We start from the raw sequence: 13,488 nt of genomic DNA on the forward strand, positions 1-13,488 counted from the left end.
CATTAGTAGAAGAGGATGGGTAGGGCGAGTTCTGGACCCCTCCCCCCTGCCCCGGAGTGCAAAGCTGGGTCCCTGTGTAGAAGCTGGGCTGGGGCGGGCGTCAGCACTCTGCAGGAAGAACTCTGGATGCAGTGGCTGCAGATGAGGTGGTCTCCCCCAGGGAGAGCTCCAGGATCTCCCCTCATGCCCACCTCTCCACTTACTGGTGCGAGAAAGTTAGAGAAACACAGCGCTGGGTACATACAAAGCCAGGCTAGACGTGCACGTCCCATCTCCCTCCCTTCCAAGCCCAGGGCTTCTGCCAAGCAGGAACCAGCCTTTCTTCCTCCCCACTCCTTCCCTTGTCCCTCCCTCTGTTCCTCCCCTGCGTCCTCCCTTTAGTCATTAGGGTGTCCCCTGCATCGTACACAGTGCCAGGCACATAGTGGGCCCTCAAAAAATATTTGCAGCCTCTTTGGTCAAGCTGTCACCTCCTCCAAGATGACCCCTTACCTGATGAACGTCATGTCCCCAGCCGGGAGCAAAGGCCCCAGAGCGGGACTTCAGAGGTGGTGGTGAAGGACCCTCAGGCCTTCCCAAGTGCTCAGCAAAACCTGCTTGGGAAGGGGGCGGAGGAGGACCAGAGCTTGCCTTGGGCTGTGTTAGGGCAGGGGTGTCACAGAGGCTACAGGGGCTTTTGGATCCAAAATGTTAGCGGGGCTCATCAGTTCTGCAATTCTGTAATGCTCTCCACCCCTCTCAGCTGGTTTCTGTGGGACTGCAGGCAGCTCCCCAAACTGCAGTGGAGGCAGGAGAGTCCAGAAGGTGTTGGGGCAGGGAAGGTGGGTTGTGGGAAAGACTGGGGAAGGCGGATGTGGATGCCCCCTGAGGTGTCACGCTGGGGAGTGGGAGGGAGTTTTTGCAGCTAGAGCTGAGTTTCATTCCATAGAAATGCCCAGAATGGACCTACGAGGAGGTGAAAGCCCACACCTACCAGCCCTGCCGGCACTGCAGGCGGTGTAGAAAGAGCTGGAGCTGGGAGAGGCCTGGGGACTCTGCCAGCACCTGCTTGCTGAGTAGCCCAGGACAAGTGCCCTGACCTGTCCCAGACACGGCCGTTTCTCTGGGGAACAAGCCAACAATGCCCAGGTGTGCAGATTCTATTCAAGGACAGGTAAATGCAAGGGCCCACCGGATGTGCTTGTTGGGCATCACTTTCTACCTCATAGGAAGGTGACTGACATACACATCAGCCCCCACCCACCTGCCTGGAACGCTGCCCTCTCTCTCTCACCTGGCCTGCTCACATGCCCCACACCTCACATCCTAGACCCAGCAGCCCACTACAGCCATACCCTCCTCACCTCTCTAGCTCAGGAGAACAAAATGGCTCAGACACTGAGAGACAGGCTGGGTCCAACTCCTGACAGCGAGGGGGGCCAGGGCAAGCACAGCCTCGTCCCTAAAATAGGCGCAGTGGTGGGCGTGGCCTCACGTGCTCAGCAGGGCCTGGCCTCTCCAAAGGCGTATTGGTACCATCATGATCTTGGGGAGATCCCCTCCCCCATCCTCCCCATCTGTCAGTTCTGCCAAACACCACACCAGGCTGGCATCAACCTCACCTGCCAGATGCCCCGGACCACAGTAAAAACAGCCCCACACTGGCACAGCACAGCCCTCCAGCCCTTTCTTCAGTTTCTCAGCTGGGCTGGGAACCCCAGAGCACTGTCCTCCAACCGCTCTGGACTGTCTCTTCCATTCTTCTCAACACCCCTCCAATGAGAGCCAAGGCCGCTCCCTCAACCCCCTCCCCACAGCCACTCAGCCACGCAGTCGCTGCTTCCTCATCTGTCTCTGCACACATCCCTGCTCCAATGGTGGGAGCCTGAGCTCTGTGTCCTGCCCACTCCAGCCTCTCTCTGTGTGGACTCCTCCTGTCCTTTCCTTCATTCATGAAGAATGTTTATTGAGCACCTACTACATGCAGGCATGTTCCCAGCACTGGAGTAGAGTGGAAAACAGATAAACGCCCTGTGCCCATGGCATTGACCTCCTGGGGGGGTGAGATGGATAACATAAAGTGAGCATGTGTTATGTGGGTCATGATGGGTGAAGAAGAGAAAGTGGGGTGCAGGGATAGAGATGCCTGGTGGGGGCTATTTCACACAGGCGAGTGGAGAGGACCTCTTTGACAAGGTGAAATTTGTTGGCATCACTCTGGATGCTCCCTGCAGCATAAGTCTGCGTGGGTCACTTTCACATTAAAAACGGTCCCCACTCCATGTCCCTTCCCACTGCCAGAACATTGCTCGTCTCCCCTTCATAACCAAGGTGCCAAAAGGACATGTCTCATGTGCCGTCTCCTCTGTCTCTTCTCCTCGCTCCCTGCCAGAGCCTCCAACCTGGCTTCTCCCACCATCCCATCCCTCCTCCCAAAATCGGAAACTCTGGTCTCACCAGGGGCAAGAATGACTTTCCTGTTCCTGGAACCAGCGAACGTGCCACCGGCCCCCTCTCTTAGCTGGCCTTTCAGCAGCTTCCACCCAACTCCTCTGCGACCACTTCTCAGCTGCTGTACAAGCTCCACTCCTTCCGATGGCCCTAGCTGTGGTGTGTCTCCCTGTGTTTCTGTTTCCCCCAGTGTGTTTTAACTGACAGGCAGTCAAGCACAGAAAAGGGCACTGTGCACTGAATTGTACTCCAAAAATGCACATGTTGAAGCCTTAACCCCCAATGTGTGTGGGGCCTTTGGGAGGAGATCAGGGTTAGATGAGGTCATGAGGGTGGGGTCTTCATGGTGGGATTGGTGTCTTCGTAAGAAGAGACCAGAAAGCCTGCTCTCTCTCCACGAGGTCATGCGAGCACACAGCGAGGTAGTGGCTACCTGCAAACCAGGAAGAAAACCATCACCAGGAACTGAATTGGCCAGAATCTTGATCTTGGACTTCCCAGGCTCCAGAACTGTGAGAAAGTAAATTTCTGTTGTTTAAGCCAGCTAGTCTGTAGTATTTTGTTATGGCAGCCCAAGCAGACTAATACATGCACAAAAGTTTAATGTTCAACCCAAAGAACTATCACAGAATGAACACTTATATAACTGCCACTTAAGTCAGGAAAGAGGGCACTGCCAACCTCTCGAACTCCCCCTCACGACCCACTGTCTCCACTTATTATGGACTGAATGTGACACCCAGAATTAATGTGTTGAAGTTCTAATCCCCAGCATGATGGTTTCTGGAGGTGGGGTCTTTGCGAGGTGAGTAAGTCATGAGGTGAAGCCCCTATGATTAGCATAGTGCCCTTACAAGAAAAGACACGAGAGAACTTGCTTCCCCACCCCCCATCCCATGTCTCTCATGTGAGGACGCAAGAAGACGGCTGTCTGCAAATCAGTAAGTGAGCCCTCACCAGACACCAGATCTGCTGGCGCTTTGATCTTGGACTTCACAGCCTCCAGAACTGTGAGAAATAAATGACTGTGGTCTACAACTTCCTGTCTACTGCATTTTTGTTAAGCAGCCCAAACTGATGAAGACATCATCCCAAAGATAAGCCCCATCTTGACTTCTAACACGCTACTAACTTATAGACTTTCTGTAAATAGAATCGTAAGGTAGGAATGTTTTAGTGTCTCCTTTCTTTTGCTCAATATTATGTTTCTGAGATTCACTCATGTTATACATAGATGTAGCTGTAATTTATTCATTGTCATTGTTGTGTATTTCACTGTAGAAACACACTGCAATTCACCTGACTGCAGGTGGGCATTTAGGTGGCTCTTTCAGTTTGGAGGCTGCTGTGAATAGCACTCTTCTGTCTCAGCATCCACGTGGATGTAGTCCCAGGAACCGCTGAAGGACCGGGCCTGTGTATGTTTAGCTTTAGTAACAGATATCAAACAGCTTACAGAAGAGGTACTAGAAGAGAGTTCCTGTTGCTCCAGAACCTTTGTCTTGTCATTTCCCTGGGGAAAAAGAGCCACTGTGCACTGTCTCGGCCAGCCTCTACTAGGTAAGACAGATGGCTCACAGTGGTGGAACGAGCCAAGAAACCCCCTGGAAGCTCAGCCCTGGAACCTGGGTGGTCACAGGGGGTATTGTCATTGTCATTGTTTGTGATTTTAGCCATTCACCACCTCTAGCGCTGAACTCAGCATCCTCCCTGGAAACTGGGCCTGGTGGGCCCTCTCATCGGCACTCAGGACAGGCAGGTGCTGTCCCCAACTCCCTCGCCCTCACACCACCGCAGCCTGTCCACCTGCCAGTCCTGGTGACCCACACTCACAGAGTGTTGTCACACCCTTCCCCTCCTCGAGCCAGCCTCCTCACCCCACTGATTCAGGGGCTCACCTGTCCCTCACATGGCCCATGTTCCCTTTCCGGGTTCACATGTTTCCAGGCTCTCCGCCACACACTGTCATCTACATCCAAAGGTCTTCACAGTATGGCCCCAACTGTGTCTCTAGCCAGTTCCCTGTGTGCCCCACGGGTTCCTCCCTGGACATCTGCACTTTCCTGAGCAGAGCAGACCCTTCCAGACGCCATACAGCTGCACATGCTGGTCCTCCTGCCTGGACCATCCCTGTGTCCCACCTTTTCTCCATTTGGAAATAGCCTAAATGTCATGATTAACAATGACTCTGGTGGCAGCTAGCATTCATTGAATGGCCAGAGGGGAGGTCACCAGTGCTGACCACGCACATCCTGCTTCTCGCCTCCTTCTGTGCCTGGGGTAGATTTGCACTTCCCCATCCCTTTTAAACTTAGACATAGTCATGAGACTTGGTTTGCACAGTAAAAGATGAGGGAAGTGACTAGTGTCTGTTCTGAGTTGGAGCTTTAGGGGCCTCTGTGTGGTTTGCCAGATCCTTTTATTTTTTCTGACTTAGGATCTTGAAAAAGCACCCTTTAGATAGATCCTCTATCAGATCCTTAAATGACTACAGATAACAGACACCCCTATTAGATGTGTAGGGTGAGCAAGGAACAAACATGTAATGTGTTTCGTCACTAAGATTTGTGGGTTGTTTGTCACCACAGCATACCCTCACCTATCCTGATTGCCACATTCCTCTGTGCCAGATGGTGGCTGAGAGCTTCACATGTTATCTCATTTTGTCCTCAAAGCATGAGAAATCTGTCTCAGCTGTAATGAACTAGGCTATAGTGCAGCAGTGAATGACCCTCCAAAACCCAGTGGCTTACAGAGCCCGCTTCTCGCTCCTGCTGCATGTCCACTAATGTTGGCTGCAGCTCTGATCCTTGTCATCCTCATTGCGGGACCCAGGCTGGTGGAGCAGCCCCAAATCTGGACATTGCCGGGCTCAGCAGAGGTAACAGAGCATCATTGGCCCAAGCAAGTCACCCGAGTTCAACAAGGGCAGGGACAGACACTCTCAGTCACATGGCCACGTGACCTCAATGGAGTGCAGAAGTACAGTCTTCCTTCAAGGCAAATACTTTTCACAACAACACAGTCCCATTCACTGTACCCAGTTGGTAAATGAAAACGCAAGTACTAAGTCATTCTCCCAAGTCACCCAGCTCACAAGTGGTAGCGTGGAGATTCACTCTGGTCTGGGTGAATCCAGAGCTTGTAGCATCAGCCCGCACTATCTGGTACTAATACCACTACTTCTCTGCCACGGTTCCCCTCTATGACCACCCAGGTCCCAGGGCTGAGCTTCCAGGTGGGTTTCTTGGCTCGTTCCACCACTGTGAGCCGTCTGTCTTACCTTGCAGAGGCCGGCCGAGACAGTGCACGAGGATCTTTTCTCCAAGGAAAGGATAAGACAAAAACCTACCCACCCCTCCCCCAGGCTAGGTCGCCAAGCCTCTGGATGGAGAATGCCTTGGAATTCTGAGCTATGCCAAGACCCAGCACATGGCGGAGTCTGCACAGAAGAGCCCAGAGCCACGGTCTGGCCCAACACTCATAGGTGAGTGATTTGCTGCTGCACAAGTGATACTCACTTGTGACAGGAAAATAAAGAAAAATAGAAAAGTTATGGTTGGTCCTGAATCCAAACATAATTGATAAAAAACCCTTTAGAGTGTGTCATTCCAGGGCCTTTTCAAAGTAGAGTTTTGTTTTTACATAATCAAGGTCATACCTTCTTTATATTTTGTATTTTATTTTGTGACATATTTCAAATGAACAAAGGCTAGAATATATTATAATCTGCCACCTTTTGAATATTGATTCTTTTATCAGCTTTGACATATCTGCTTCAGCTCTTTTCTCTTTCATTTCTTTTTTTTTCTTTTTTTTTTTTTTTTTTTTAGAGACGGGTGGTCTCACTATATTGCCCAGGCTGGCCTTGAACTCTTGACCGCAAGCAATCCTCCCACCTCAGCCTCTTGAGTAGCTGGGACTACAGGCACTGCAATGCCACACCCAATTTTGCTTCATCAATTGTTATTTAAGAAATGAGACCACATAGATACAGCTGAAGTTGCTCTGCGTCCCTTCCTCATCTTAATCTTCCTCTTCTCTTTCCAAAGGCAAACATTGTCCCCTAACTGTTGTTTTCTTTCCATTCATGTTCTGTTCTTTGACACATGTACATGCGTTATATAATTTCATATGATTTTAAAACTTATATAAACATGATCATATTGATCACACCATATTGCAAATTGCTTTTTTCCTGAGCATGATTTTTTCAGCTCTACCCTAGTTTCCTCATTGATCTTGAATGCTGGAAGAAAGCATTCTTTCGGTGTGCCAGAGCCTGCTCCGAGAGCCTTCTTGCAAGAGCTGATCATTCGTGTCTTTTCCCCACTCTGTGTTCAGTGATGTCACGGTGGCAGCTAGAGATCAGCCATGGTGGAATATTCACATCCCAGAAATCAGAAAATGCTACAAACTAAGGCTTTTATTGCCCTAGACAGCAGATTGTTAAACATTTACCAGCAAAGCACGGCCTACAATTTTTATTATTTCTCCCACCCCACCCCCACCCAGCTGGAAGGATATTTGTTTCCAACCTTTTGGGATTTCAAACAACACTGCAGTGACACCCTTTTACCTAGTTTCCCATACCCAAGTGTAAGGATTTCCTAGAAAGGACAGGTGGAGGGGAGACTACTGGACCACACTGGGACGTTCATTCTGGATCAGACATACTGGTGTATGTACATACTTAACTTCTTACTTGTTGCCAAATCAAGAAACAATTTACGCTCCTACAGCAGTGTATCACATTCTCAGTGACACTCCGAATAGACTTAAATTCGTGTGAAGTTGATGGGCTAGCTGATATGTGATGATTGCTTAATTTGTATTTACTGATTCCCAGTATGGTTGGGAATCCTTCCATTTGGCCATTTGAATTTCTTCTTCCATGAACTGCCTGTTTTTCCCATTGCCCATGTCTCTGTTGCTTGACTTTCTTCTTACTGGTTTCCTGGAGCTTTTATACAATCTAGCTGTTCTCTGTTTATGTGTGTTGCAAACATTCTCTTCTAATTTGTTGCTTTTCTCTTAACTTTGTTTATGGTACTCTTGTCCTACAGAAGTTGCTAATTTTGATGTAGGAAATGTATAGATATTTATCATTTAAATATTTTGCCTTTTACTCTTGCTTGATCAATACCTTTCTCCCCGAGTTATAAAGGTGGTCTACAGAATGTCCTTCCTTCACATTTACATCTTAAGACATATGTTCAGAGCTTTAGCTCATTTAGAGTATGCTGTTCTGTTTGGGGTGAGGTAGGGATCCAATTACATACTTTTTCCATGTAAAGAACCTAATACCCAAATCACTAATTGAATAGCCCATGCTTTCCCCACTGATTTATAATGCCACTTCTCTTCCATACCAAGTTCCCATATACATGCGAGTCTATTTCTGGACTCTCTGTTCTGTTCCATTGGTCTTTCAGCATCAAGTACATCAAATGGCACTGTCTTTGCTTTTCTGTAGAATTGTCTTGGCTATTCCTGGACCATTATTTTTTCTATATAAATTTTCATTTTTTCAGATCCCATTAAAAATCCTGTTGGGATTTTTTATTGGAATGCAATTAGTTTGTAAGTAACCAGGAGAAAATTAACATCTTTCTAATATTGAATCTAATGATCTTATCTCTATATTTATTCAGATCATCTTTCATGTCCTTTGATTAAATTTTGTAATAATAATAATAGCAACCATTTATATAGAAGTTATTATGTGCCAGCTACTGTTCTAAACATTTTATATTCAACTCAATTAATCTTTCCAACTTTCCTGGGAGGTGGCTATTATTATTATCTCCTTTTTATAAATAAGGAAACTGAGGCACTAAATGATCAAATAATTTACCCAAGGAAGTAGCAGGGCTCTGATCTGAAACCAGGCAGTCTTCTCTGAACCACTGAACCACTCTCCTATGCTGCTTCCATAAGATGCTAGCACATCTTTTGTTAAATTTAATCTTAAGTACCTTATAGATTTTGCTGCTACTATAAATGATATTTGTCCATTCTTATAGGTTCTAGTTGGTACTGCTGTTCAGTAGGAATGCTATTGATTTTACTGTGTTGTCTTGTGTCCAGCAATTTTGTTGAACTGTCATATGTTTCTAATAGTTTAAGAGCAGATTCTCTTGGATTTTCTATGTAGACAATCATATTGTCTGCAATTAAAAACAATTTTGACCTTTCCTTGCCATTCTTTACCCACTTGCTGTCTGGACCAATTTGTTCTAATACAAGGGAGTATTGAACAGCAGTAGAAATAAAAGGCATCTTTGTCTTAGGTCTAGCAATGCTTTTAGTTTCACCATGAAAACTGATGTTTGCCGTCAGGTTTCAACAGATGCCCTTTCTCAGGTTGAAAATATTCCCTTCTTAGTTTTCTGAGAGAGTTTCCCAAGAATGAGTATTGAAATTTATCTAAGGTAGATGCTTTTTGTCTGGCTGGTTGCTTTGTTTTGCTGTGTCTATTAATAAGAACATACGACCTTTTGCCTTTAATATACCAATGGAGTGAGTTAAATTAACAATTTTGTCTTTAACCATCCTGGCATTCCTAGAATGAACCCTACATGGTCATAATATAGACATATAGGCCCAGCGCAGTGGTTCACGCCTGTTATCCCAGCACTTGGGAGGCCAAAGCAGGAGGATTGCTTGATGCCAGGAGTTCAAGACCAGCCTGAGCAACATAGGGAGACCCCATCTCTACAAAATTTTTTTTAAAAAATTAGCCAGCCATGGTGGCACATGCCTGTAGTCCTAGGTACTTGGGAAGCTGAGGTGGAAGGTTCACTTGAGCCCAGGAGTTTGCGGTTGCTGTGAGCTGTGATCATGCCACTGCACTCACTCCAGCCTGGGTAACAAAGGGAAACTCTGTCTCTTAACAACAACAACAAAAAAAAAAAAAAAAAAAAAGATAGATAGGGTGAGTGAGCCATTATTTGTTTTGCTAATACTTTCATTTGAGTTTTTGCATCTATGTTTAAAAGTAACATTGGTAAATAATTTTCTTTTCTTGCATTTTTCTAGCAAGTTCATACTAACATCATAAAATGAATTGAAAAACTTTCTCTTTTTATGTTTTTATGGAATAGTTTGTATATGATAGAGAACTGTTTCCAAAGTGGTTATACCATTTTGAATTCCCATCAACAGTGAATAAGAATCCCAGTTTCTTCACAACCTCTCCAAAATTTGGTATGGTCAGCCTTCTCAATGTTAGTCATCCTACTAGGTGTGTGACAGGGACCTCATGTGGTTTTAATGCCTTGCCTCTGTGACCAGTGTTGTTGCTCATCTCTTCACCTGCTTTTTTGCTTTGGTGAAATGTCTGTTCAGAATTTTGTCTACTTATTAATTGGGTTGTTTTATTATTGAGTTTTATCTTGGTTTTTTTTCTACCACCATATATGACTGAAGAATTATTATTGAATTCTGAGAATTCTTCATCTATTCTAGATACAAGCCATTTAGGAGATACATGCTTTGCAAAGATTTTCTCCCAGTCTAGGCATCTTGCTTTGGGTGTCACATCTAAGAAATCTTTGACTAACTCAAGGTCACAGAGACTTTTATCCTGTTTTCTTCAACACCAAGGATCAGCAGATTATGGCCTGCAGACCAGCTGCCTGTTTTTATATATAAAGCCATACCCATTTCTTTATGTATTTTCTATGGCCCCTTTTATACCACAATGGCAGAGTTGTACCGTTGGAACACAGACCACATGGTCCACAAGCCTAAAATACTATTCAGTCCTTTAAGAAAAAACTTATCACCTCCTCTTCTAGAAGTTTCATAGATTTAAGTTTTACAATTAGATCTATGATCCATTTGGAATTAATTATGTATATGGTGCAAGATATTGAAGTTCATTTTTTACATATATCAAATTGTTTTAGTACGCATTATCTAAATATGCTCCACTGAACTACCTTTGAACCTTTTGTCAAAATCAGCTGTATCAGCTGCCATATGTGTGTGAGTCTATTTATGGATCTGTTAATCTTGACACCAATACTACCTGTATCAATTACTGAAGTCTTATACTAAATCTTGAAATCAGATTGTACTAGTCCTCCAACTGTGTTCCTTTATTTCAAAGTTGTTTTAGCTATCCTAGGTATTTCCATATGAATTATAGAATCAGTTTTTTACTTTCTTAAAAAAAAGTCTGTTAAGATATAATTTTTGCACTGTGTTGAATTATAGATCAATTTGGGGAGAATTGACATCTCAACATTGGATTGACTCAACAACATTGAGTCTTCTGACCCACCAATAGCATATGTGTCCACTCAGTTAAGTTTGCTTTAACTTCTGTTACCAATGTTTTGTAATTTTCAGTGCATAGGTTTTCACATCCTTTGTCAGATTTATTCCTCCCTATCTCATATGTAAATGGTAGTTTTTAAATTTCAATTCTGATTTGATCTTGTATCTTGCAAACTTGGTAAACTCATTTATTAATTCCGGTAGCTTTTTCGTAGATCCTGTTGGATTTTCTACATAGATAATCGTGTCATCTGTGAATAAAGACAGTTTTACTTCATCCTTTCTAATCTGAACATCTTTTCTTGCTTTTTCTTGCTTTATTGCACTAGCTATAACTTCCAGTACAATGCTGAATAGAAGTGGTGAGAGCAGACATCTTTGCCTTGTCCCTGATCCTAGGAGAAAGCATTCAGTCTTTTACCATGAAGTCTGTAGGTTTTTCTCATAGTCGCTTTTTATCAAGTTGAGGAAATTCACTTCTATTTCTCATTTCTTGAGAGATTTTATCAGAAAGAGAGGTTGTGTTTTGTCAAATGCTTTTTGTGTCTGTTGAGATGATAGTATAGTGTTTTATTAGATTGTTAATTTGGTGAACTACATTGATCAATTTTTGAATGTTAAACCTACTTTGCATTCCTGGGATAAACCCACTTGGTTACAATGTATTATCCTTTTTATGTATTGTTAGATTGAATTTCTTAAGAACTTTTTATTGATGTTCATGAAGGATATTGATATTGGTATTTTTTCATAATACATTTGTCTGGTTTTGATATCAAGGTCATACTGCCTCACAGAATGATTTGGGAATTATTCCCTTCTCCTCAACTTTCTGGAAGAGTTTATGTAGAATTGGTATTATTTCTTCCTTAAATGTTTAGTGAAAGTCATCAGTAAAGTCATCTGGGCCTGGAGTTTTCTTTGTGGAAAGGTTTTAAATTATAAATTCAATTTCTTTAATAGTTATAGGACTACTTAGGATATTTATTTCTTCTTCAGTGAGCTTTGGTAATTTTCATCTTTTAAGGAATTCACCCATTCCATCTAAGTTGTTGAATTTATTAGCAAAATGTTGTTTATAATATTCCCTTATTATTCTTTTAGTAACTGCAGAATCTGTAGTGATGTCAACCTCTCATTCTTGATGTTGGCAATTTTGTCTTCTCTTATTGTCCTGGTCAGTCTAGCAAGAGGTTTATCAATTTTGTTGATTAAAAAACTCTTAGAGAACTTTTTATCAATAAAGAACCAGCTTTGGGGTTAATTTATTTTCTTTTTTTTTTTTTTTTTTTTTTTTTTTTTGAGACAGAGTCTCACTCTGTTGCCCAGGCTAGAGTGAGTGCCGTGGCATCAGCCTAGCTCACAGCAACCTCAAACTCCTGAGCTCAAGGGATCCTCCTGTCTCAGCCTCCCGAGTAGCTGGGACTACAGGCATGCACCACCATGCCCGGCTAATTTTTTTTTTTTTCTATATATATTTTTAGCTGTCCATATAATTTCTTTCTATTTTTAGTAGAGGTGGGGTCTCACTCTTGCTCAGGCTGGTCTCGAACTCCTGAGCTCAAACGATCCGCCCACCTCGGCCTCCCAGAGTGCTAGGATTACAGGCGTGAGCCACCGCGCCCGGCCTAATTTATTTTCTCTATTATTTTTATTTATATTTTGCTTATTTCTGTTTTCCTTATTATTTCCTTTATTCTGCTTACTTTGGGTTTAATTTGCTCTTCTTTTTCTAGTTTATTGAGGTGGAACCCAAAACCATTGATTTGAGAACTTTTTTGTATTCCAATATAGATGTTTAGTGCTATAAATTTCCCTCTAAGTGTTGTTTTAGTGATAACTGAGCTTTTGATACAGTATGTTTTCATTTTCATTCAAGTAAAAATACTTTTTAATGTCTCTTTTGATTTCTTCTTGGACACATTGGTTATATAAAAGTCTTTCATAGTTTCTAAATATTTGGAGATTTTCCAGAGTTCTTTATGTTACTGATTTCTAATTTAATTCCATCATAGCAGAGAACATACTTTTTGTTTCTTGAATCCCTTTACACTTATTGAGACTGTTTTATGGCCAGAATATTGTCTATGTTGATAAATGTTTTGTGGTGTGTACTTGAATGTCTACACTACTGTTGTTGGGTAGAATTTTCTATGAATATAAACTAGGTCTAGTTGGTTGATAGCATGGTTCATATCTTCTATGTCCTAACACATTTTTGGTCTACTTGTTTTATCAATTTTTAAGAGAGGGTTATTTAAAACTCCAATTATAATTGTCAATTCATCTATTGCTTCTTGCAGTTCTATCAGTTTTTGCTTCATGTGTTTTTGAAGGTCTGTTATTAGGTGCATAAACATTAAGGTTTGTTACAATCCTTTTATTAATTGTTTCCATTAATATTATGAAATTACTTTCTTTAACCTGGTAATATCCTTTACTGTGAAATCTACTTTTAGATTAATATAGCCACTGAAGTTTTCCTTTGATTGTATTAGTTAGCACAATATATCTTTTTCATTGTTTTACTTTTAACCTCTGTATTTATATTTAAAGTTGGTTGCCTGTAGGCAGCATATAGTTGGATCTTGCCTTTTCATGTAGTCTAACCATTTTCTGCCTTTTAATCAGGATATTTAGACTATTGCCACTCAATATGATTATTGGTGTGGTTAGGTTTAAATCTACCATCTTGATATTCATCTTCCATTTTTTCCATCTTTTCTTTTTTCCCTTCCTCCTCTTTTTCTGCCTTTTTGGGGACTAACTCAG

Source organism: Eulemur rufifrons, chromosome 20 (genome assembly GCF_041146395.1).
Source record: "Eulemur rufifrons isolate Redbay chromosome 20, OSU_ERuf_1, whole genome shotgun sequence".
In the NCBI taxonomy this organism is placed as follows: Eukaryota; Metazoa; Chordata; class Mammalia; order Primates; family Lemuridae; genus Eulemur; species Eulemur rufifrons.